The sequence below is a fragment of the Pleurodeles waltl genome, chromosome 3_1 (assembly GCF_031143425.1).
Source record: "Pleurodeles waltl isolate 20211129_DDA chromosome 3_1, aPleWal1.hap1.20221129, whole genome shotgun sequence".
Taxonomy (NCBI): Eukaryota; Metazoa; Chordata; class Amphibia; order Caudata; family Salamandridae; genus Pleurodeles; species Pleurodeles waltl.
This window is the reverse complement of record NC_090440.1, coordinates 1,987,967,978-1,987,991,825: the sequence shown is the minus strand read 5'-3', so window position 1 is coordinate 1,987,991,825 and position 23,848 is coordinate 1,987,967,978. Positions and strand designations below refer to the sequence as shown.

Here is a 23,848-nt window from a genome sequence, read left to right as displayed (position 1 = left end):
TGCACAGAAATGCACGCGCATCTGCTGAATGCTATTTTGTGGTCTTATCTATATATTTATATGTTTTTTGACTTGATGCCCAACAGGTGCTTACTGTAGGTAAGAAGGGTTTCCACTTTTTCTGTCTGTGTGAGCTGGAAGTGGTTCAGGCAAGACTATACTTTCAGGGATCATTTCTATAGTTTTTAACTGAGGAAATGTGTTCGAAAGTGTCTGGTCTTCGCTAACCACGAGGAAGAGTTGTAGTGTTTTCTTCTGAGCGCGAAGCCAGTGGACAGTGTTGCATTTGTGCAGCTGCTGTCTGCTATTGATGAACGTTCCTCTCTTCTTTTACGAAGAACTGGAGGAAGGAAACACAAACTGAGTGGTTAGCTTCTTGTTTCAGTTTAAGAGAGTACAGCATTTTAAACTTCTTTTCTTGGATATTTGATGGTTGCCAGATTCTCACTTGACTTGTATTTGCAATCACCTCTTTTGGGCTTTTTTGGGGCTTTCTTTTATAAACTGAGCTTTTCAAACGGTCTTTCTAATCGTAATTTGGTACATTTAAGTAAGGAGGGTCTTTTCAAATGGACCCGGGGAAGGGGAAGATTTACTCACCTCTTACGCAACTCAGCAGGACAACTTGAGGATAAAACGTAGAGAAACAAAGATATTTCTCCTTGTTGCTCCTCAGTTGGGAAGGCGTACGCGTTCCCAGGTTTACTACTCTTAGTAAATCTGGGAATGCATGAAAGAGCATGGGTGGATGCCTAAGATCACCCACTCCCTACCCATGGAACGCCTTCCCGGCAAACAGTAACGCAAGGCAGCGACTTGCGCTGCCATGGGTTACTCTAGATTTATTAAGACATGCAATGCCACGCAAGGTGGCCTTGCGTGGTTTAGTAAACCTCACTGATGCCCTGGTGTTGCCTTACGCTGTGATAACGCAAGCGTTTCATAAATCTGGGCCTCTATGTTTGATCTATTTTTAGAGTTTAGACATCTTCCACACAATTAGTGCCGCTCAGTGGCTTATCGCCCTGTCGAATTGACGTGGGGAAAAGGGGCTTTCTAATGCTAGTTAGTCTTTTTAGACTAAAACCAAGAGTAACACCCTGGTCACAGGTCCTAAAATGTATAAGGCTGTTGAGGATCTTAGACCGATGAGGACAAAGAACGCCGTCTTGGGCATTTGCTAAGGTGTTGCACGGGGACTCGCATAGCACAAAGTAACGTAAGCGTAAAGGATTGCATCTGATTACTTACCATAAAAGCCTGTAGGCGCAGCAGAAAATCATTCAGCTTCCCAGGAACGCTCGCACAACCTCTAGTACATCAAGGGCTAGATGTCTTAGGACATTGGAATTTTTTAAGATTCATTGGGGACAGTGAAGTTGCAACAATCAAATAATGGTTGGAATAAGCCATCTGGTCTAATATTCTAGCAAATGTCGTTTTTTTGGCTTTCCTGTTTAATTTAAAGCATTCTTACCTCATTGAACGAAATGTTGAGCTGTCAGCATAGGCGTCGTTCCTCTGCTGTCACATTAGTTAAATGCCCTGTCCCCTCGCTTTTGTCAATAACTCTCAACAGAAGACGTTTAATGATCCCTTTGGGCCCCTAATAATGTTCTCGTATGCTATATTAGAACACTGCAAGATTGATAGCCTCATGAAGAAAATCGGAATGCCAGCAGCTTTTAAACAGTAGAATAATCCCTGTACCTTGAAAATGGTAAAGCTGCAATGTGTGGAACCCCGGAGGCCGCCATTTTGGAGTTCAAACATGCCCCAATGCCGGGGAAACGAGGTGGGTGGGTTGGCGGCAGAGCGTGAATTGGAGAAGGTTCCGCTCTGGCGGCAGGCCAGTTGAGTGCTTCAAAACTTTGCCTAATCTTGGCTTTATAGGAGCCAGGAGCGTAGCCCGACTGCCTTCCCAGCAATGTCCTTTTTTAAAATAATGAAATAAATAGATAAGTAAATATAAAAACAAAAAACAAAGTAAGACTAAATTGTGGTACCCTCTAGCCTGCTGGAAGAGGGGATGTGGACTGTTTTTCGCCTTCAACTTGAGCCTGTCGTGCTGAAGCAATACTTTAGTTAGCGGCATAGACCACAGCAGCAGTTTTTAAAGTCTGTATCACTTACCATCTGAGAGCTAAGCCAGATGGCAGCAAAAATGCTGTTGTGACATCTTCCTGTGCCACTGGAACAGAGTGGCATAGCGTTATAAAAAGTTTCTGAAGAAAGAAACTGGAACTAGTGGGGCATATTTAAGAGAGGCTTGCACTGCAGTTGCGTGACTTCTAGTGACGCAACAGCGGTCAGACCTTTTAACCATATCTAGGAGATCACGCAAAGCCACTTGGCGTGGCTTTGAATAGTCCCGTAGATAGTGATTAAGGCAAGGCATTGTAAAGCGGTGCGCTGGCTTACTCTGCATTAGGGAGGCGATCCAAGGGCTTTGCAGTGTGTGTTCCAACGCAACACCCATGTTGTTAGACGCATCCCCAAATTTACAGAGCCATGTAAATCTGGGAATGCACCAACACCTTACCCCTCCCCAGGGGAGGGTCAGTGAGGAGAAATATCTTTATTTCTCTTTGTTGTTTCCCCTTTCTATGTGTGCTGCGTTTTGCAGCACGCATAGGAAAAGGGAAAAGCCTCCCAAGATTGTTTTTGTGTAGGAAGGTGCCTCTTCCTTCACAAAAACAATTTTGCCTACAACGCAGACAACCTTGCACCATGGTGCAAGGTTGCCGGCGCTGGCTCTAGGCAGTCAAAATGGCTCCAGCGCAGTGGAAAAGGACAGTATTGCATACATATAACACATTATTGCCCGTTTTCTTTGACACAGGGCACAGCAATGTGACTTGCTGTGCTGCCCTGCGCCAAAATGTCGTAAATCTGCCCCAGTGTTTGTAAGTGTCAGAGAGTTGTTGCAGAAAAGCCCTGATCTGGAAAGGAAGGGCAGAGTTGTATTTATGAAACAACTGTCTTTTGTTGATGGCTGTTCCTTTCTTCATTTGAGGAAGGGCTGGATGACGGATACATTCACTGAAATGTTCGGTTCCTATTCTGAAGAATACTAGGATCAAAATTGTCCCGACAAGGATTCACTCCCCGGTGAACGGAATCTTCTGTACAAGAAAAATAAACCGTGTTTTGGATACTTCTATAATACAGAGATGCCTAAAAGTCATGGGGCCTGGAAAAGCTGCATATGTTCAAAGCGGCTGGTAGGACAAGGTGTTGCTGATGTGAAGGCTTTCTTTGATGTCCAGGTATTCAGAGCTCATCTGAAAGTGGTAGGTTCCGTTGTAACCCGTGGTTCCTGCGGAATGCCATCGCCTTGTAAGGGTCTTACACGTGAACTGGGGGAGAGTTACTTTGTTTGGGGAGACTGATTGAAGACATTGCCATACATTTGATCTGTGGTGCAACTTTTCAAAATGTAAAGGTAGGTTGCTTGCTACACCTTTTGTTTCCATACTTGCAAACCTACCAGGTCGTTTCTCATTCACTAGCAATCAGTATCACGCTTTTGGCACATTGAAAGGTCATAATCTGAACCAAATATTCTGATTGAAAACTGTCTTCCTGCAAAATCCTGTGGAACCTGCCGTTTTGTTTCAAGTTTTCCCCATTTTCCCTTGTGTAAGGCATTGCAGTAGTCCAAATGAGTGCTAATTAATGCTCTGCCTCTTAACATGTAAATCGATTTGCGTCAGGAAGTTGAACATCTCACCAAGATATTTTCTGAGGATGAAACTACCAGAGAAATCCATGTCTTGGCTTGAGCTTCAAAATGAAGGCTGTGAACAAGAATAATTCCCAGTGTTTTCACCACCTACACTTTCAGCACAGTATGATGTGAACTCAGAGGGCAAGTGTGTGCTGCTTTACTTGAACAGAGTAAGCGCTCTGGTGATTCTGTCCGATCTCCAGTAAAATTCACCCACTTCGTGCAGTCTGATAATGCGTAGCCATCTTGAAATGGTAATAATTGTCATTTAGTGCAGTGCCGAAAGCTCTGGAAGTAACGGTAGACTGTCTTTTTTGTGAGTTTACCAACTGTTTCTCTTACTTTTTAAACAAGTTAAAATGTGTTTGTTGCGGTAAACGAGAGCAGGAAAGGAAAGTATGGCTGCCGTTTCTTTACCTGTTTGAACTTTAACTTTCATACTGTAGTCCTCTGTCTGTTTCAGGAGCAGCCAACAGGTAACCTGTGTGTGTGTGTCTGTGTGTGAGACAGGGCCGGGAAAAGGCAGGCTGAATTTGATTGGTGGCTGATTTCTGATATGCAAATTTTTAAAGCATTGTGTCACCCGAGTTCTAGGGAGAACTCTTTCTTGCACAGAAATGCACGCGCATCTGCTGAATGCTATTTTGTGGTCTTATCTATATATTTATATGTTTTTTGACTTGATGCCCAACAGGTGCTTACTGTAGGTAAGAAGGGTTTCCACTTTTTCTGTCTGTGTGAGCTGGAAGTGGTTCAGGCAAGACTATACTTTCAGGGATCATTTCTATAGTTTTTAACTGAGGAAATGTGTTCGAAAGTGTCTGGTCTTCGCTAACCACGAGGAAGAGTTGTAGTGTTTTCTTCTGAGCGCGAAGCCAGTGGACAGTGTTGCATTTGTGCAGCTGCTGTCTGCTATTGATGAACGTTCCTCTCTTCTTTTACGAAGAACTGGAGGAAGGAAACACAAACTGAGTGGTTAGCTTCTTGTTTCAGTTTAAGAGAGTACAGCATTTTAAACTTCTTTTCTTGGATATTTGATGGTTGCCAGATTCTCACTTGACTTGTATTTGCAATCACCTCTTTTGGGCTTTTTTGGGGCTTTCTTTTATAAACTGAGCTTTTCAAACGGTCTTTCTAATCGTAATTTGGTACATTTAAGTAAGGAGGGTCTTTTCAAATGGACACGGGGAAGGGGAAGATTTACTCACCTCTTACGCAACTCAGCAGGACAACTTGAGGATAAAACGTAGAGAAACAAAGATATTTCTCCTTGTTGCTCCTCAGTTGGGAAGGCGTACGCGTTCCCAGGTTTACTACTCTTAGTAAATCTGGGAATGCATGAAAGAGCATGGGTGGATGCCTAAGATCACCCACTCCCTACCCATGGAACGCCTTCCCGGCAAACAGTAACGCAAGGCAGCGACTTGCGCTGCCATGGGTTACTCTAGATTTATTAAGACATGCAATGCCACGCAAGGTGGCCTTGCGTGGTTTAGTAAACCTCACTGATGCCCTGGTGTTGCCTTACGCTGTGATAACGCAAGCGTTTCATAAATCTGGGCCTCTATGTTTGATCTATTTTTAGAGTTTAGACATCTTCCACACAATTAGTGCCGCTCAGTGGCTTATCGCCCTGTCGAATTGACGTGGGGAAAAGGAGCTTTCTAATGCTAGTTAGTCTTTTTAGACTAAAACCAAGAGTAACACCCTGGTCACAGGTCCTAAAATGTATAAGGCTGTTGAGGATCTTAGACCGATGAGGACAAAGAACGCCGTCTTGGGCATTTGCTAAGGTGTTGCACGGGGACTCGCATAGCACAAAGTAACGTAAGCGTAAAGGATTGCATCTGATTACTTACCATAAAAGCCTGTAGGCGCAGCAGAAAATCATTCAGCTTCCCAGGAACGCTCGCACAACCTCTAGTACATCAAGGGCTAGATGTCTTAGGACATTGGAATTTTTTAAGATTCATTGGGGACAGTGAAGTTGCAACAATCAAATAATGGTTGGAATAAGCCATCTGGTCTAATATTCTAGCAAATGTCGTTTTTTTGGCTTTCCTGTTTAATTTAAAGCATTCTTACCTCATTGAACGAAATGTTGAGCTGTCAGCATAGGCGTCGTTCCTCTGCTGTCACATTAGTTAAATGCCCTGTCCCCTCGCTTTTGTCAATAACTCTCAACAGAAGACGTTTAATGATCCCTTTGGGCCCCTAATAATGTTCTCGTATGCTATATTAGAACACTGCAAGATTGATAGCCTCATGAAGAAAATCGGAATGCCAGCAGCTTTTAAACAGTAGAATAATCCCTGTACCTTGAAAATGGTAAAGCTGCAATGTGTGGAACCCTGGAGGCCGCCATTTTGGAGTTCAAACATGCCCCAATGCCGGGGAAACGAGGTGGGTGGGTTGGCGGCAGAGCGTGAATTGGAGAAGGTTCCGCTCTGGCGGCAGGCCAGTTGAGTGCTTCAAAACTTTGCCTAATCTTGGCTTTATAGGAGCCAGGAGCGTAGCCCGACTGCCTTCCCAGCAATGTCCTTTTTTAAAATAATGAAATAAATAGATAAGTAAATATAAAAACAAAAAACAAAGTAAGACTAAATTGTGGTACCCTCTAGCCTGCTGGAAGAGGGGATGTGGACTGTTTTTCGCCTTCAACTTGAGCCTGTCGTGCTGAAGCAATACTTTAGTTAGCGGCATAGACCACAGCAGCAGTTTTTAAAGTCTGTATCACTTACCATCTGAGAGCTAAGCCAGATGGCAGCAAAAATGCTGTTGTGACATCTTCCTGTGCCACTGGAACAGAGTGGCATAGCGTTATAAAAAGTTTCTGAAGAAAGAAACTGGAACTAGTGGGGCATATTTAAGAGAGGCTTGCACTGCAGTTGCGTGACTTCTAGTGACGCAACAGCGGTCAGACCTTTTAACCATATCTAGGAGATCACGCAAAGCCACTTGGCGTGGCTTTGAATAGTCCCGTAGATAGTGATTAAGGCAAGGCATTGTAAAGCGGTGCGCTGGCTTACTCTGCATTAGGGAGGCGATCCAAGGGCTTTGCAGTGTGTGTTCCAACGCAACACCCATGTTGTTAGACGCATCCCCAAATTTACAGAGCCATGTAAATCTGGGAATGCACCAACACCTTACCCCTCCCCAGGGGAGGGTCAGTGAGGAGAAATATCTTTATTTCTCTTTGTTGTTTCCCCTTTCTATGTGTGCTGCGTTTTGCAGCACGCATAGGAAAAGGGAAAAGCCTCCCAAGATTGTTTTTGTGTAGGAAGGTGCCTCTTCCTTCACAAAAACAATTTTGCCTACAACGCAGACAACCTTGCACCATGGTGCAAGGTTGCCGGCGCTGGCTCTAGGCAGTCAAAATGGCTCCAGCGCAGTGGAAAAGGACAGTATTGCATACATATAACACATTATTGCCCGTTTTCTTTGACACAGGGCACAGCAATGTGACTTGCTGTGCTGCCCTGCGCCAAAATGTCGTAAATCTGCCCCAGTGTTTGTAAGTGTCAGAGAGTTGTTGCAGAAAAGCCCTGATCTGGAAAGGAAGGGCAGAGTTGTATTTATGAAACAACTGTCTTTTGTTGATGGCTGTTCCTTTCTTCATTTGAGGAAGGGCTGGATGACGGATACATTCACTGAAATGTTCGGTTCCTATTCTGAAGAATACTAGGATCAAAATTGTCCCGACAAGGATTCACTCCCCGGTGAACGGAATCTTCTGTACAAGAAAAATAAACCGTGTTTTGGATACTTCTATAATACAGAGATGCCTAAAAGTCATGGGGCCTGGAAAAGCTGCATATGTTCAAAGCGGCTGGTAGGACAAGGTGTTGCTGATGTGAAGGCTTTCTTTGATGTCCAGGTATTCAGAGCTCATCTGAAAGTGGTAGGTTCCGTTGTAACCCGTGGTTCCTGCGGAATGCCATCGCCTTGTAAGGGTCTTACACGTGAACTGGGGGAGAGTTACTTTGTTTGGGGAGACTGATTGAAGACATTGCCATACATTTGATCTGTGGTGCAACTTTTCAAAATGTAAAGGTAGGTTGCTTGCTACACCTTTTGTTTCCATACTTGCAAACCTACCAGGTCGTTTCTCATTCACTAGCAATCAGTATCACGCTTTCGGCACATTGAAAGGTCATAATCTGAACCAAATATTCTGATTGAAAACTGTCTTCCTGCAAAATCCTGTGGAACCTGCCGTTTTGTTTCAAGTTTTCCCCATTTTCCCTTGTGTAAGGCATTGCAGTAGTCCAAATGAGTGCTAATTAATGCTCTGCCTCTTAACATGTAAATCGATTTGCGTCAGGAAGTTGAACATCTCACCAAGATATCTGAGGATGAAACTACCAGAGAAATCCATGTCTTGGCTTGAGCTTCAAAATGAAGGCTGTGAACAAGAATAATTCCCAGTGTTTTCACCACCTACACTTTCAGCACAGTATGATGTGAACTCAGAGGGCAAGTGTGTGCTGCTTTACTTGAACAGAGTAAGCGCTCTGGTGATTCTGTCCGATCTCCAGTAAAATGCACCCACTTCGTGCAGTCTGATAATGCGTAGCCATCTTGAAATGGTAATAATTGTCATTTAGTGCAGTGCCGAAAGCTCTGGAAGTAACGGTAGACTGTCTTTTTTGTGAGTTTACCAACTGTTTCTCTTACTTTTTAAACAAGTTAAAATGTGTTTGTTGCGGTAAACGAGAGCAGGAAAGGAAAGTATGGCTGCCGTTTCTTTACCTGTTTGAACTTTAACTTTCATACTGTAGTCCTCTGTCTGTTTCAGGAGCAGCCAACAGGTAACCTGTGTGTGTGTGTGTGTCTGTGTGTGAGACAGGGCCGGGAAAAGGCAGGCTGAATTTGATTGGTGGCTGATTTCTGATATGCACATTTTTAAAGCATTGTGTCACCCGAGTTCTAGGGAGAACTCTTTCTTGCACAGAAATGCACGCGCATCTGCTGAATGCATTTTTTGTGGTCTTATCTATATATTTATATGTTTTTTGACTTGATGCCCAACAGGTGCTTACTGTAGGTAAGAAGGGTTTCCACTTTTTCTGTCTGTGTGAGCTGGAAGTGGTTCAGGCAAGACTATACTTTCAGGGATCATTTCTATAGTTTTTAACTGAGGAAATGTGTTCGAAAGTGTCTGGTCTTCGCTAACCACGAGGAAGAGTTGTAGTGTTTTCTTCTGAGCGCGAAGCCAGTGGACAGTGTTGCATTTGTGCAGCTGCTGTCTGCTATTGATGAACGTTCCTCTCTTCTTTTACGAAGAACTGGAGGAAGGAAACACAAACTGAGTGGTTAGCTTCTTGTTTCAGTTTAAGAGAGTACAGCATTTTAAACTTCTTTTCTTGGATATTTGATGGTTGCCAGATTCTCACTTGACTTGTATTTGCAATCACCTCTTTTGGGCTTTTTTGGGGCTTTCTTTTATAAACTGAGCTTTTCAAACGGTCTTTCTAATCGTAATTTGGTACATTTAAGTAAGGAGGGTCTTTTCAAATGGACACGGGGAAGGGGAAGATTTACTCACCTCTTACGCAACTCAGCAGGACAACTTGAGGATAAAACGTAGAGAAACAAAGATATTTCTCCTTGTTGCTCCTCAGTTGGGAAGGCGTACGCGTTCCCAGGTTTACTACTCTTAGTAAATCTGGGAATGCATGAAAGAGCATGGGTGGATGCCTAAGATCACCCACTCCCTACCCATGGAACGCCTTCCCGGCAAACAGTAACGCAAGGCAGCGACTTGCGCTGCCATGGGTTACTCTAGATTTATTAAGACATGCAATGCCACGCAAGGTGGCCTTGCGTGGTTTAGTAAACCTCACTGATGCCCTGGTGTTGCCTTACGCTGTGATAACGCAAGCGTTTCATAAATCTGGGCCTCTATGTTTGATCTATTTTTAGAGTTTAGACATCTTCCACACAATTAGTGCCGCTCAGTGGCTTATCGCCCTGTCGAATTGACGTGGGGAAAAGGAGCTTTCTAATGCTAGTTAGTCTTTTTAGACTAAAACCAAGAGTAACACCCTGGTCACAGGTCCTAAAATGTATAAGGCTGTTGAGGATCTTAGACCGATGAGGACAAAGAACGCCGTCTTGGGCATTTGCTAAGGTGTTGCACGGGGACTCGCATAGCACAAAGTAACGTAAGCGTAAAGGATTGCATCTGATTACTTACCATAAAAGCCTGTAGGCGCAGCAGAAAATCATTCAGCTTCCCAGGAACGCTCGCACAACCTCTAGTACATCAAGGGCTAGATGTCTTAGGACATTGGAATTTTTTAAGATTCATTGGGGACAGTGAAGTTGCAACAATCAAATAATGGTTGGAATAAGCCATCTGGTCTAATATTCTAGCAAATGTCGTTTTTTTGGCTTTCCTGTTTAATTTAAAGCATTCTTACCTCATTGAACGAAATGTTGAGCTGTCAGCATAGGCGTCGTTCCTCTGCTGTCACATTAGTTAAATGCCCTGTCCCCTCGCTTTTGTCAATAACTCTCAACAGAAGACGTTTAATGATCCCTTTGGGCCCCTAATAATGTTCTCGTATGCTATATTAGAACACTGCAAGATTGATAGCCTCATGAAGAAAATCGGAATGCCAGCAGCTTTTAAACAGTAGAATAATCCCTGTACCTTGAAAATGGTAAAGCTGCAATGTGTGGAACCCTGGAGGCCGCCATTTTGGAGTTCAAACATGCCCCAATGCCGGGGAAACGAGGTGGGTGGGTTGGCGGCAGAGCGTGAATTGGAGAAGGTTCCGCTCTGGCGGCAGGCCAGTTGAGTGCTTCAAAACTTTGCCTAATCTTGGCTTTATAGGAGCCAGGAGCGTAGCCCGACTGCCTTCCCAGCAATGTCCTTTTTTAAAATAATGAAATAAATAGATAAGTAAATATAAAAACAAAAAACAAAGTAAGACTAAATTGTGGTACCCTCTAGCCTGCTGGAAGAGGGGATGTGGACTGTTTTTCGCCTTCAACTTGAGCCTGTCGTGCTGAAGCAATACTTTAGTTAGCGGCATAGACCACAGCAGCAGTTTTTAAAGTCTGTATCACTTACCATCTGAGAGCTAAGCCAGATGGCAGCAAAAATGCTGTTGTGACATCTTCCTGTGCCACTGGAACAGAGTGGCATAGCGTTATAAAAAGTTTCTGAAGAAAGAAACTGGAACTAGTGGGGCATATTTAAGAGAGGCTTGCACTGCAGTTGCGTGACTTCTAGTGACGCAACAGCGGTCAGACCTTTTAACCATATCTAGGAGATCACGCAAAGCCACTTGGCGTGGCTTTGAATAGTCCCGTAGATAGTGATTAAGGCAAGGCATTGTAAAGCGGTGCGCTGGCTTACTCTGCATTAGGGAGGCGATCCAAGGGCTTTGCAGTGTGTGTTCCAACGCAACACCCATGTTGTTAGACGCATCCCCAAATTTACAGAGCCATGTAAATCTGGGAATGCACCAACACCTTACCCCTCCCCAGGGGAGGGTCAGTGAGGAGAAATATCTTTATTTCTCTTTGTTGTTTCCCCTTTCTATGTGTGCTGCGTTTTGCAGCACGCATAGGAAAAGGGAAAAGCCTCCCAAGATTGTTTTTGTGTAGGAAGGTGCCTCTTCCTTCACAAAAACAATTTTGCCTACAACGCAGACAACCTTGCACCATGGTGCAAGGTTGCCGGCGCTGGCTCTAGGCAGTCAAAATGGCTCCAGCGCAGTGGAAAAGGACAGTATTGCATACATATAACACATTATTGCCCGTTTTCTTTGACACAGGGCACAGCAATGTGACTTGCTGTGCTGCCCTGCGCCAAAATGTCGTAAATCTGCCCCAGTGTTTGTAAGTGTCAGAGAGTTGTTGCAGAAAAGCCCTGATCTGGAAAGGAAGGGCAGAGTTGTATTTATGAAACAACTGTCTTTTGTTGATGGCTGTTCCTTTCTTCATTTGAGGAAGGGCTGGATGACGGATACATTCACTGAAATGTTCGGTTCCTATTCTGAAGAATACTAGGATCAAAATTGTCCCGACAAGGATTCACTCCCCGGTGAACGGAATCTTCTGTACAAGAAAAATAAACCGTGTTTTGGATACTTCTATAATACAGAGATGCCTAAAAGTCATGGGGCCTGGAAAAGCTGCATATGTTCAAAGCGGCTGGTAGGACAAGGTGTTGCTGATGTGAAGGCTTTCTTTGATGTCCAGGTATTCAGAGCTCATCTGAAAGTGGTAGGTTCCGTTGTAACCCGTGGTTCCTGCGGAATGCCATCGCCTTGTAAGGGTCTTACACGTGAACTGGGGGAGAGTTACTTTGTTTGGGGAGACTGATTGAAGACATTGCCATACATTTGATCTGTGGTGCAACTTTTCAAAATGTAAAGGTAGGTTGCTTGCTACACCTTTTGTTTCCATACTTGCAAACCTACCAGGTCGTTTCTCATTCACTAGCAATCAGTATCACGCTTTCGGCACATTGAAAGGTCATAATCTGAACCAAATATTCTGATTGAAAACTGTCTTCCTGCAAAATCCTGTGGAACCTGCCGTTTTGTTTCAAGTTTTCCCCATTTTCCCTTGTGTAAGGCATTGCAGTAGTCCAAATGAGTGCTAATTAATGCTCTGCCTCTTAACATGTAAATCGATTTGCGTCAGGAAGTTGAACATCTCACCAAGATATCTGAGGATGAAACTACCAGAGAAATCCATGTCTTGGCTTGAGCTTCAAAATGAAGGCTGTGAACAAGAATAATTCCCAGTGTTTTCACCACCTACACTTTCAGCACAGTATGATGTGAACTCAGAGGGCAAGTGTGTGCTGCTTTACTTGAACAGAGTAAGCGCTCTGGTGATTCTGTCCGATCTCCAGTAAAATGCACCCACTTCGTGCAGTCTGATAATGCGTAGCCATCTTGAAATGGTAATAATTGTCATTTAGTGCAGTGCCGAAAGCTCTGGAAGTAACGGTAGACTGTCTTTTTTGTGAGTTTACCAACTGTTTCTCTTACTTTTTAAACAAGTTAAAATGTGTTTGTTGCGGTAAACGAGAGCAGGAAAGGAAAGTATGGCTGCCGTTTCTTTACCTGTTTGAACTTTAACTTTCATACTGTAGTCCTCTGTCTGTTTCAGGAGCAGCCAACAGGTAACCTGTGTGTGTGTGTGTGTCTGTGTGTGAGACAGGGCCGGGAAAAGGCAGGCTGAATTTGATTGGTGGCTGATTTCTGATATGCACATTTTTAAAGCATTGTGTCACCCGAGTTCTAGGGAGAACTCTTTCTTGCACAGAAATGCACGCGCATCTGCTGAATGCATTTTTTGTGGTCTTATCTATATATTTATATGTTTTTTGACTTGATGCCCAACAGGTGCTTACTGTAGGTAAGAAGGGTTTCCACTTTTTCTGTCTGTGTGAGCTGGAAGTGGTTCAGGCAAGACTATACTTTCAGGGATCATTTCTATAGTTTTTAACTGAGGAAATGTGTTCGAAAGTGTCTGGTCTTCGCTAACCACGAGGAAGAGTTGTAGTGTTTTCTTCTGAGCGCGAAGCCAGTGGACAGTGTTGCATTTGTGCAGCTGCTGTCTGCTATTGATGAACGTTCCTCTCTTCTTTTACGAAGAACTGGAGGAAGGAAACACAAACTGAGTGGTTAGCTTCTTGTTTCAGTTTAAGAGAGTACAGCATTTTAAACTTCTTTTCTTGGATATTTGATGGTTGCCAGATTCTCACTTGACTTGTATTTGCAATCACCTCTTTTGGGCTTTTTTGGGGCTTTCTTTTATAAACTGAGCTTTTCAAACGGTCTTTCTAATCGTAATTTGGTACATTTAAGTAAGGAGGGTCTTTTCAAATGGACCCGGGGAAGGGGAAGATTTACTCACCTCTTACGCAACTCAGCAGGACAACTTGAGGATAAAACGTAGAGAAACAAAGATATTTCTCCTTGTTGCTCCTCAGTTGGGAAGGCGTACGCGTTCCCAGGTTTACTACTCTTAGTAAATCTGGGAATGCATGAAAGAGCATGGGTGGATGCCTAAGATCACCCACTCCCTACCCATGGAACGCCTTCCCGGCAAACAGTAACGCAAGGCAGCGACTTGCGCTGCCATGGGTTACTCTAGATTTATTAAGACATGCAATGCCACGCAAGGTGGCCTTGCGTGGTTTAGTAAACCTCACTGATGCCCTGGTGTTGCCTTACGCTGTGATAACGCAAGCGTTTCATAAATCTGGGCCTCTATGTTTGATCTATTTTTAGAGTTTAGACATCTTCCACACAATTAGTGCCGCTCAGTGGCTTATCGCCCTGTCGAATTGACGTGGGGAAAAGGGGCTTTCTAATGCTAGTTAGTCTTTTTAGACTAAAACCAAGAGTAACACCCTGGTCACAGGTCCTAAAATGTATAAGGCTGTTGAGGATCTTAGACCGATGAGGACAAAGAACGCCGTCTTGGGCATTTGCTAAGGTGTTGCACGGGGACTCGCATAGCACAAAGTAACGTAAGCGTAAAGGATTGCATCTGATTACTTACCATAAAAGCCTGTAGGCGCAGCAGAAAATCATTCAGCTTCCCAGGAACGCTCGCACAACCTCTAGTACATCAAGGGCTAGATGTCTTAGGACATTGGAATTTTTTAAGATTCATTGGGGACAGTGAAGTTGCAACAATCAAATAATGGTTGGAATAAGCCATCTGGTCTAATATTCTAGCAAATGTCGTTTTTTTGGCTTTCCTGTTTAATTTAAAGCATTCTTACCTCATTGAACGAAATGTTGAGCTGTCAGCATAGGCGTCGTTCCTCTGCTGTCACATTAGTTAAATGCCCTGTCCCCTCGCTTTTGTCAATAACTCTCAACAGAAGACGTTTAATGATCCCTTTGGGCCCCTAATAATGTTCTCGTATGCTATATTAGAACACTGCAAGATTGATAGCCTCATGAAGAAAATCGGAATGCCAGCAGCTTTTAAACAGTAGAATAATCCCTGTACCTTGAAAATGGTAAAGCTGCAATGTGTGGAACCCCGGAGGCCGCCATTTTGGAGTTCAAACATGCCCCAATGCCGGGGAAACGAGGTGGGTGGGTTGGCGGCAGAGCGTGAATTGGAGAAGGTTCCGCTCTGGCGGCAGGCCAGTTGAGTGCTTCAAAACTTTGCCTAATCTTGGCTTTATAGGAGCCAGGAGCGTAGCCCGACTGCCTTCCCAGCAATGTCCTTTTTTAAAATAATGAAATAAATAGATAAGTAAATATAAAAACAAAAAACAAAGTAAGACTAAATTGTGGTACCCTCTAGCCTGCTGGAAGAGGGGATGTGGACTGTTTTTCGCCTTCAACTTGAGCCTGTCGTGCTGAAGCAATACTTTAGTTAGCGGCATAGACCACAGCAGCAGTTTTTAAAGTCTGTATCACTTACCATCTGAGAGCTAAGCCAGATGGCAGCAAAAATGCTGTTGTGACATCTTCCTGTGCCATTGGAACAGAGTGGCATAGCGTTATAAAAAGTTTCTGAAGAAAGAAACTGGAACTAGTGGGGCATATTTAAGAGAGGCTTGCACTGCAGTTGCGTGACTTCTAGTGACGCAACAGCGGTCAGACCTTTAACCATATCTAGGAGATCACGCAAAGCCACTTGGCGTGGCTTTGAATAGTCCCGTAGATAGTGATTAAGGCAAGGCATTGTAAAGCGGTGCGCTGGCTTACTCTGCATTAGGGAGGCGATCCAAGGGCTTTGCAGTGTGTGTTCCAACGCAACACCCATGTTGTTAGACGCATCCCCAAATTTACAGAGCCATGTAAATCTGGGAATGCACCAACACCTTACCCCTCCCCAGGGGAGGGTCAGTGAGGAGAAATATCTTTATTTCTCTTTGTTGTTTCCCCTTTCTATGTGTGCTGCGTTTTGCAGCACGCATAGGAAAAGGGAAAAGCCTCCCAAGATTGTTTTTGTGTAGGAAGGTGCCTCTTCCTTCACAAAAACAATTTTGCCTACAACGCAGACAACCTTGCACCATGGTGCAAGGTTGCCGGCGCTGGCTCTAGGCAGTCAAAATGGCTCCAGCGCAGTGGAAAAGGACAGTATTGCATACATATAACACATTATTGCCCGTTTTCTTTGACACAGGGCACAGCAATGTGACTTGCTGTGCTGCCCTGCGCCAAAATGTCGTAAATCTGCCCCAGTGTTTGTAAGTGTCAGAGAGTTGTTGCAGAAAAGCCCTGATCTGGAAAGGAAGGGCAGAGTTGTATTTATGAAACAACTGTCTTTTGTTGATGGCTGTTCCTTTCTTCATTTGAGGAAGGGCTGGATGACGGATACATTCACTGAAATGTTCGGTTCCTATTCTGAAGAATACTAGGATCAAAATTGTCCCGACAAGGATTCACTCCCCGGTGAACGGAATCTTCTGTACAAGAAAAATAAACCGTGTTTTGGATACTTCTATAATACAGAGATGCCTAAAAGTCATGGGGCCTGGAAAAGCTGCATATGTTCAAAGCGGCTGGTAGGACAAGGTGTTGCTGATGTGAAGGCTTTCTTTGATGTCCAGGTATTCAGAGCTCATCTGAAAGTGGTAGGTTCCGTTGTAACCCGTGGTTCCTGCGGAATGCCATCGCCTTGTAAGGGTCTTACACGTGAACTGGGGGAGAGTTACTTTGTTTGGGGAGACTGATTGAAGACATTGCCATACATTTGATCTGTGGTGCAACTTTTCAAAATGTAAAGGTAGGTTGCTTGCTACACCTTTTGTTTCCATACTTGCAAACCTACCAGGTCGTTTCTCATTCACTAGCAATCAGTATCACGCTTTTGGCACATTGAAAGGTCATAATCTGAACCAAATATTCTGATTGAAAACTGTCTTCCTGCAAAATCCTGTGGAACCTGCCGTTTTGTTTCAAGTTTTCCCCATTTTCCCTTGTGTAAGGCATTGCAGTAGTCCAAATGAGTGCTAATTAATGCTCTGCCTCTTAACATGTAAATCGATTTGCGTCAGGAAGTTGAACATCTCACCAAGATATCTGAGGATGAAACTACCAGAGAAATCCATGTCTTGGCTTGAGCTTCAAAATGAAGGCTGTGAACAAGAATAATTCCCAGTGTTTTCACCACCTACACTTTCAGCACAGTATGATGTGAACTCAGAGGGCAAGTGTGTGCTGCTTTACTTGAACAGAGTAAGCGCTCTGGTGATTCTGTCCGATCTCCAGTAAAATTCACCCACTTCGTGCAGTCTGATAATGCGTAGCCATCTTGAAATGGTAATAATTGTCATTTAGTGCAGTGCCGAAAGCTCTGGAAGTAACGGTAGACTGTCTTTTTTGTGAGTTTACCAACTGTTTCTCTTACTTTTTAAACAAGTTAAAATGTGTTTGTTGCGGTAAACGAGAGCAGGAAAGGAAAGTATGGCTGCCGTTTCTTTACCTGTTTGAACTTTAACTTTCATACTGTAGTCCTCTGTCTGTTTCAGGAGCAGCCAACAGGTAACCTGTGTGTGTGTGTGTGTGTCTGTGTGTGAGACAGGGCCGGGAAAAGGCAGGCTGAATTTGATTGGTGGCTGATTTCTGATATGCAAATTTTTAAAGCATTGTGTCACCCGAGTTCTAGGGAGAACTCTTTCTTGCACAGAAATGCACGCGCATCTGCTGAATGCTATTTTGTGGTCTTATCTATATATTTATATGTTTTTTGACTTGATGCCCAACAGGTGCTTACTGTAGGTAAGAAGGGTTTCCACTTTTTCTGTCTGTGTGAGCTGGAAGTGGTTCAGGCAAGACTATACTTTCAGGGATCATTTCTATAGTTTTTAACTGAGGAAATGTGTTCGAAAGTGTCTGGTCTTCGCTAACCACGAGGAAGAGTTGTAGTGTTTTCTTCTGAGCGCGAAGCCAGTGGACAGTGTTGCATTTGTGCAGCTGCTGTCTGCTATTGATGAACGTTCCTCTCTTCTTTTACGAAGAACTGGAGGAAGGAAACACAAACTGAGTGGTTAGCTTCTTGTTTCAGTTTAAGAGAGTACAGCATTTTAAACTTCTTTTCTTGGATATTTGATGGTTGCCAGATTCTCACTTGACTTGTATTTGCAATCACCTCTTTTGGGCTTTTTTGGGGCTTTCTTTTATAAACTGAGCTTTTCAAACGGTCTTTCTAATCGTAATTTGGTACATTTAAGTAAGGAGGGTCTTTTCAAATGGACACGGGGAAGGGGAAGATTTACTCACCTCTTACGCAACTCAGCAGGACAACTTGAGGATAAAACGTAGAGAAACAAAGATATTTCTCCTTGTTGCTCCTCAGTTGGGAAGGCGTACGCGTTCCCAGGTTTACTACTCTTAGTAAATCTGGGAATGCATGAAAGAGCATGGGTGGATGCCTAAGATCACCCACTCCCTACCCATGGAACGCCTTCCCGGCAAACAGTAACGCAAGGCAGCGACTTGCGCTGCCATGGGTTACTCTAGATTTATTAAGACATGCAATGCCACGCAAGGTGGCCTTGCGTGGTTTAGTAAACCTCACTGATGCCCTGGTGTTGCCTTACGCTGTGATAACGCAAGCGTTTCATAAATCTGGGCCTCTATGTTTGATCTATTTTTAGAGTTTAGACATCTTCCACACAATTAGTGCCGCTCAGTGGCTTATCGCCCTGTCGAATTGACGTGGGGAAAAGGGGCTTTCTAATGCTAGTTAGTCTTTTTAGACTAAAACCAAGAGTAACACCCTGGTCACAGGTCCTAAAATGTATAAGGCTGTTGAGGATCTTAGACCGATGAGGACAAAGAACGCCGTCTTGGGCATTTGCTAAGGTGTTGCACGGGGACTCGCATAGCACAAAGTAACGTAAGCGTAAAGGATTGCATCTGATTACTTACCATAAAAGCCTGTAGGCGCAGCAGAAAATCATTCAGCTTCCCAGGAACGCTCGCACAACCTCTAGTACATCAAGGGCTAGATGTCTTAGGACATTGGAATTTTTTAAGATTCATTGGGGACAGTGAAGTTGCAACAATCAAATAATGGTTGGAATAAGCCATCTGGTCTAATATTCTAGCAAATGTCGTTTTTTTGGCTTTCCTGTTTAATTTAAAGCATTCTTACCTCATTGAACGAAATGTTGAGCTGTCAGCATAGGCGTCGTTCCTCTGCTGTCACATTAGTTAAATGCCCTGTCCCCTCGCTTTTGTCAATAACTCTCAACAGAAGACGTTTAATGATCCCTTTGGGCCCCTAATAATGTTCTCGTATGCTATATTAGAACACTGCAAGATTGATAGCCTCATGAAGAAAATCGGAATGCCAGCAGCTTTTAAACAGTAGAATAATCCCTGTACCTTGAAAATGGTAAAGCTGCAATGTGTGGAACCCTGGAGGCCGCCATTTTGGAGTTCAAACATGCCCCAATGCCGGGGAAACGAGGTGGGTGGGTTGGCGGCAGAGCGTGAATTGGAGAAGGTTCCGCTCTGGCGGCAGGCCAGTTGAGTGCTTCAAAACTTTGCCTAATCTTGGCTTTATAGGAGCCAGGAGCGTAGCCCGACTGCCTTCCCAGCAATGTCCTTTTTTAAAATAATGAAATAAATAGATAAGTAAATATAAAAACAAAAAACAAAGTAAGACTAAATTGTGGTACCCTCTAGCCTGCTGGAAGAGGGGATGTGGACTGTTTTTCGCCTTCAACTTGAGCCTGTCGTGCTGAAGCAATACTTTAGTTAGCGGCATAGACCACAGCAGCAGTTTTTAAAGTCTGTATCACTTACCATCTGAGAGCTAAGCCAGATGGCAGCAAAAATGCTGTTGTGACATCTTCCTGTGCCACTGGAACAGAGTGGCATAGCGTTATAAAAAGTTTCTGAAGAAAGAAACTGGAACTAGTGGGGCATATTTAAGAGAGGCTTGCACTGCAGTTGCGTGACTTCTAGTGACGCAACAGCGGTCAGACCTTTTAACCATATCTAGGAGATCACGCAAAGCCACTTGGCGTGGCTTTGAATAGTCCCGTAGATAGTGATTAAGGCAAGGCATTGTAAAGCGGTGCGCTGGCTTACTCTGCATTAGGGAGGCGATCCAAGGGCTTTGCAGTGTGTGTTCCAACGCAACACCCATGTTGTTAGACGCATCCCCAAATTTACAGAGCCATGTAAATCTGGGAATGCACCAACACCTTACCCCTCCCCAGGGGAGGGTCAGTGAGGAGAAATATCTTTATTTCTCTTTGTTGTTTCCCCTTTCTATGTGTGCTGCGTTTTGCAGCACGCATAGGAAAAGGGAAAAGCCTCCCAAGATTGTTTTTGTGTAGGAAGGTGCCTCTTCCTTCACAAAAACAATTTTGCCTACAACGCAGACAACCTTGCACCATGGTGCAAGGTTGCCGGCGCTGGCTCTAGGCAGTCAAAATGGCTCCAGCGCAGTGGAAAAGGACAGTATTGCATACATATAACACATTATTGCCCGTTTTCTTTGACACAGGGCACAGCAATGTGACTTGCTGTGCTGCCCTGCGCCAAAATGTCGTAAATCTGCCCCAGTGTTTGTAAGTGTCAGAGAGTTGTTGCAGAAAAGCCCTGATCTGGAAAGGAAGGGCAGAGTTGTATTTATGAAACAACTGTCTTTTGTTGATGGCTGTTCCTTTCTTCATTTGAGGAAGGGCTGGATGACGGATACATTCACTGAAATGTTCGGTTCCTATTCTGAAGAATACTAGGATCAAAATTGTCCCGACAAGGATTCACTCCCCGGTGAACGGAATCTTCTGTACAAGAAAAATAAACCGTGTTTTGGATACTTCTATAATACAGAGATGCCTAAAAGTCATGGGGCCTGGAAAAGCTGCATATGTTCAAAGCGGCTGGTAGGACAAGGTGTTGCTGATGTGAAGGCTTTCTTTGATGTCCAGGTATTCAGAGCTCATCTGAAAGTGGTAGGTTCCGTTGTAACCCGTGGTTCCTGCGGAATGCCATCGCCTTGTAAGGGTCTTACACGTGAACTGGGGGAGAGTTACTTTGTTTGGGGAGACTGATTGAAGACATTGCCATACATTTGATCTGTGGTGCAACTTTTCAAAATGTAAAGGTAGGTTGCTTGCTACACCTTTTGTTTCCATACTTGCAAACCTACCAGGTCGTTTCTCATTCACTAGCAATCAGTATCACGCTTTCGGCACATTGAAAGGTCATAATCTGAACCAAATATTCTGATTGAAAACTGTCTTCCTGCAAAATCCTGTGGAACCTGCCGTTTTGTTTCAAGTTTTCCCCATTTTCCCTTGTGTAAGGCATTGCAGTAGTCCAAATGAGTGCTAATTAATGCTCTGCCTCTTAACATGTAAATCGATTTGCGTCAGGAAGTTGAACATCTCACCAAGATATCTGAGGATGAAACTACCAGAGAAATCCATGTCTTGGCTTGAGCTTCAAAATGAAGGCTGTGAACAAGAATAATTCCCAGTGTTTTCACCACCTACACTTTCAGCACAGTATGATGTGAACTCAGAGGGCAAGTGTGTGCTGCTTTACTTGAACAGAGTAAGCGCTCTGGTGATTCTGTCCGATCTCCAGTAAAATGCACCCACTTCGTGCAGTCTGATAATGCGTAGCCATCTTGAAATGGTAATAATTGTCATTTAGTGCAGTGCCGAAAGCTCTGGAAGTAACGGTAGACTGTCTTTTTTGTGAGTTTACCAACTGTTTCTCTTACTTTTTAAACAAGTTAAAATGTGTTTGTTGCGGTAAACGAGAGCAGGAAAGGAAAGTATGGCTGCCGTTTCTTTACCTGTTTGAACTTTAACTTTCATACTGTAGTCCTCTGTCTGTTTCAGGAGCAGCCAACAGGTAACCTGTGTGTGTGTGTGTGTCTGTGTGTGAGACAGGGCCGGGAAAAGGCAGGCTGAATTTGATTGGTGGCTGATTTCTGATATGCACATTTTTAAAGCATTGTGTCACCCGAGTTCTAGGGAGAACTCTTTCTTGCACAGAAATGCACGCGCATCTGCTGAATGCATTTTTTGTGGTCTTATCTATATATTTATATGTTTTTTGACTTGATGCCCAACAGGTGCTTACTGTAGGTAAGAAGGGTTTCCACTTTTTCTGTCTGTGTGAGCTGGAAGTGGTTCAGGCAAGACTATACTTTCAGGGATCATTTCTATAGTTTTTAACTGAGGAAATGTGTTCGAAAGTGTCTGGTCTTCGCTAACCACGAGGAAGAGTTGTAGTGTTTTCTTCTGAGCGCGAAGCCAGTGGACAGTGTTGCATTTGTGCAGCTGCTGTCTGCTATTGATGAACGTTCCTCTCTTCTTTTACGAAGAACTGGAGGAAGGAAACACAAACTGAGTGGTTAGCTTCTTGTTTCAGTTTAAGAGAGTACAGCATTTTAAACTTCTTTTCTTGGATATTTGATGGTTGCCAGATTCTCACTTGACTTGTATTTGCAATCACCTCTTTTGGGCTTTTTTGGGGCTTTCTTTTATAAACTGAGCTTTTCAAACGGTCTTTCTAATCGTAATTTGGTACATTTAAGTAAGGAGGGTCTTTTCAAATGGACCCGGGGAAGGGGAAGATTTACTCACCTCTTACGCAACTCAGCAGGACAACTTGAGGATAAAACGTAGAGAAACAAAGATATTTCTCCTTGTTGCTCCTCAGTTGGGAAGGCGTACGCGTTCCCAGGTTTACTACTCTTAGTAAATCTGGGAATGCATGAAAGAGCATGGGTGGATGCCTAAGATCACCCACTCCCTACCCATGGAACGCCTTCCCGGCAAACAGTAACGCAAGGCAGCGACTTGCGCTGCCATGGGTTACTCTAGATTTATTAAGACATGCAATGCCACGCAAGGTGGCCTTGCGTGGTTTAGTAAACCTCACTGATGCCCTGGTGTTGCCTTACGCTGTGATAACGCAAGCGTTTCATAAATCTGGGCCTCTATGTTTGATCTATTTTTAGAGTTTAGACATCTTCCACACAATTAGTGCCGCTCAGTGGCTTATCGCCCTGTCGAATTGACGTGGGGAAAAGGGGCTTTCTAATGCTAGTTAGTCTTTTTAGACTAAAACCAAGAGTAACACCCTGGTCACAGGTCCTAAAATGTATAAGGCTGTTGAGGATCTTAGACCGATGAGGACAAAGAACGCCGTCTTGGGCATTTGCTAAGGTGTTGCACGGGGACTCGCATAGCACAAAGTAACGTAAGCGTAAAGGATTGCATCTGATTACTTACCATAAAAGCCTGTAGGCGCAGCAGAAAATCATTCAGCTTCCCAGGAACGCTCGCACAACCTCTAGTACATCAAGGGCTAGATGTCTTAGGACATTGGAATTTTTTAAGATTCATTGGGGACAGTGAAGTTGCAACAATCAAATAATGGTTGGAATAAGCCATCTGGTCTAATATTCTAGCAAATGTCGTTTTTTTGGCTTTCCTGTTTAATTTAAAGCATTCTTACCTCATTGAACGAAATGTTGAGCTGTCAGCATAGGCGTCGTTCCTCTGCTGTCACATTAGTTAAATGCCCTGTCCCCTCGCTTTTGTCAATAACTCTCAACAGAAGACGTTTAATGATCCCTTTGGGCCCCTAATAATGTTCTCGTATGCTATATTAGAACACTGCAAGATTGATAGCCTCATGAAGAAAATCGGAATGCCAGCAGCTTTTAAACAGTAGAATAATCCCTGTACCTTGAAAATGGTAAAGCTGCAATGTGTGGAACCCCGGAGGCCGCCATTTTGGAGTTCAAACATGCCCCAATGCCGGGGAAACGAGGTGGGTGGGTTGGCGGCAGAGCGTGAATTGGAGAAGGTTCCGCTCTTGCGGCAGGCCAGTTGAGTGCTTCAAAACTTTGCCTAATCTTGGCTTTATAGGAGCCAGGAGCGTAGCCCGACTGCCTTCCCAGCAATGTCCTTTTTTAAAATAATGAAATAAATAGATAAGTAAATATAAAAACAAAAAACAAAGTAAGACTAAATTGTGGTACCCTCTAGCCTGCTGGAAGAGGGGATGTGGACTGTTTTTCGCCTTCAACTTGAGCCTGTCGTGCTGAAGCAATACTTTAGTTAGCGGCATAGACCACAGCAGCAGTTTTTAAAGTCTGTATCACTTACCATCTGAGAGCTAAGCC

The 23,848-nt window shown here is 43.9% G+C and overlaps 6 non-coding genes across 6 annotated transcripts; all 6 read left to right on the top strand.

Annotated features, from left to right (window-relative positions):
- Positions 1-151: 151 nt before the first annotated feature.
- On the top strand, positions 152-369 carry LOC138286028 (small nucleolar RNA U3). Its single transcript, XR_011201724.1, has one exon. It is a non-coding gene; the product is annotated as a small nucleolar RNA U3 (small nucleolar RNA).
- Positions 370-4,489: 4,120 nt separating this feature from the next.
- LOC138286027 (small nucleolar RNA U3) lies at positions 4,490-4,707 on the top strand. Its single transcript, XR_011201723.1, has one exon. It is a non-coding gene; the product is annotated as a small nucleolar RNA U3 (small nucleolar RNA).
- Positions 4,708-8,829: 4,122 nt separating this feature from the next.
- On the top strand, positions 8,830-9,047 carry LOC138286026 (small nucleolar RNA U3). Its single transcript, XR_011201722.1, has one exon. It is a non-coding gene; the product is annotated as a small nucleolar RNA U3 (small nucleolar RNA).
- A 4,122-nt stretch (positions 9,048-13,169) lies between these two features.
- Positions 13,170-13,387, top strand: LOC138286025 (small nucleolar RNA U3). The gene has a single exon (XR_011201721.1). It is a non-coding gene; the product is annotated as a small nucleolar RNA U3 (small nucleolar RNA).
- A 4,122-nt stretch (positions 13,388-17,509) lies between these two features.
- Positions 17,510-17,727, top strand: LOC138286024 (small nucleolar RNA U3). Its single transcript, XR_011201720.1, has one exon. It is a non-coding gene; the product is annotated as a small nucleolar RNA U3 (small nucleolar RNA).
- Positions 17,728-21,849: 4,122 nt separating this feature from the next.
- LOC138286023 (small nucleolar RNA U3) lies at positions 21,850-22,067 on the top strand. The gene has a single exon (XR_011201719.1). It is a non-coding gene; the product is annotated as a small nucleolar RNA U3 (small nucleolar RNA).
- Positions 22,068-23,848: the final 1,781 nt, after the last annotated feature.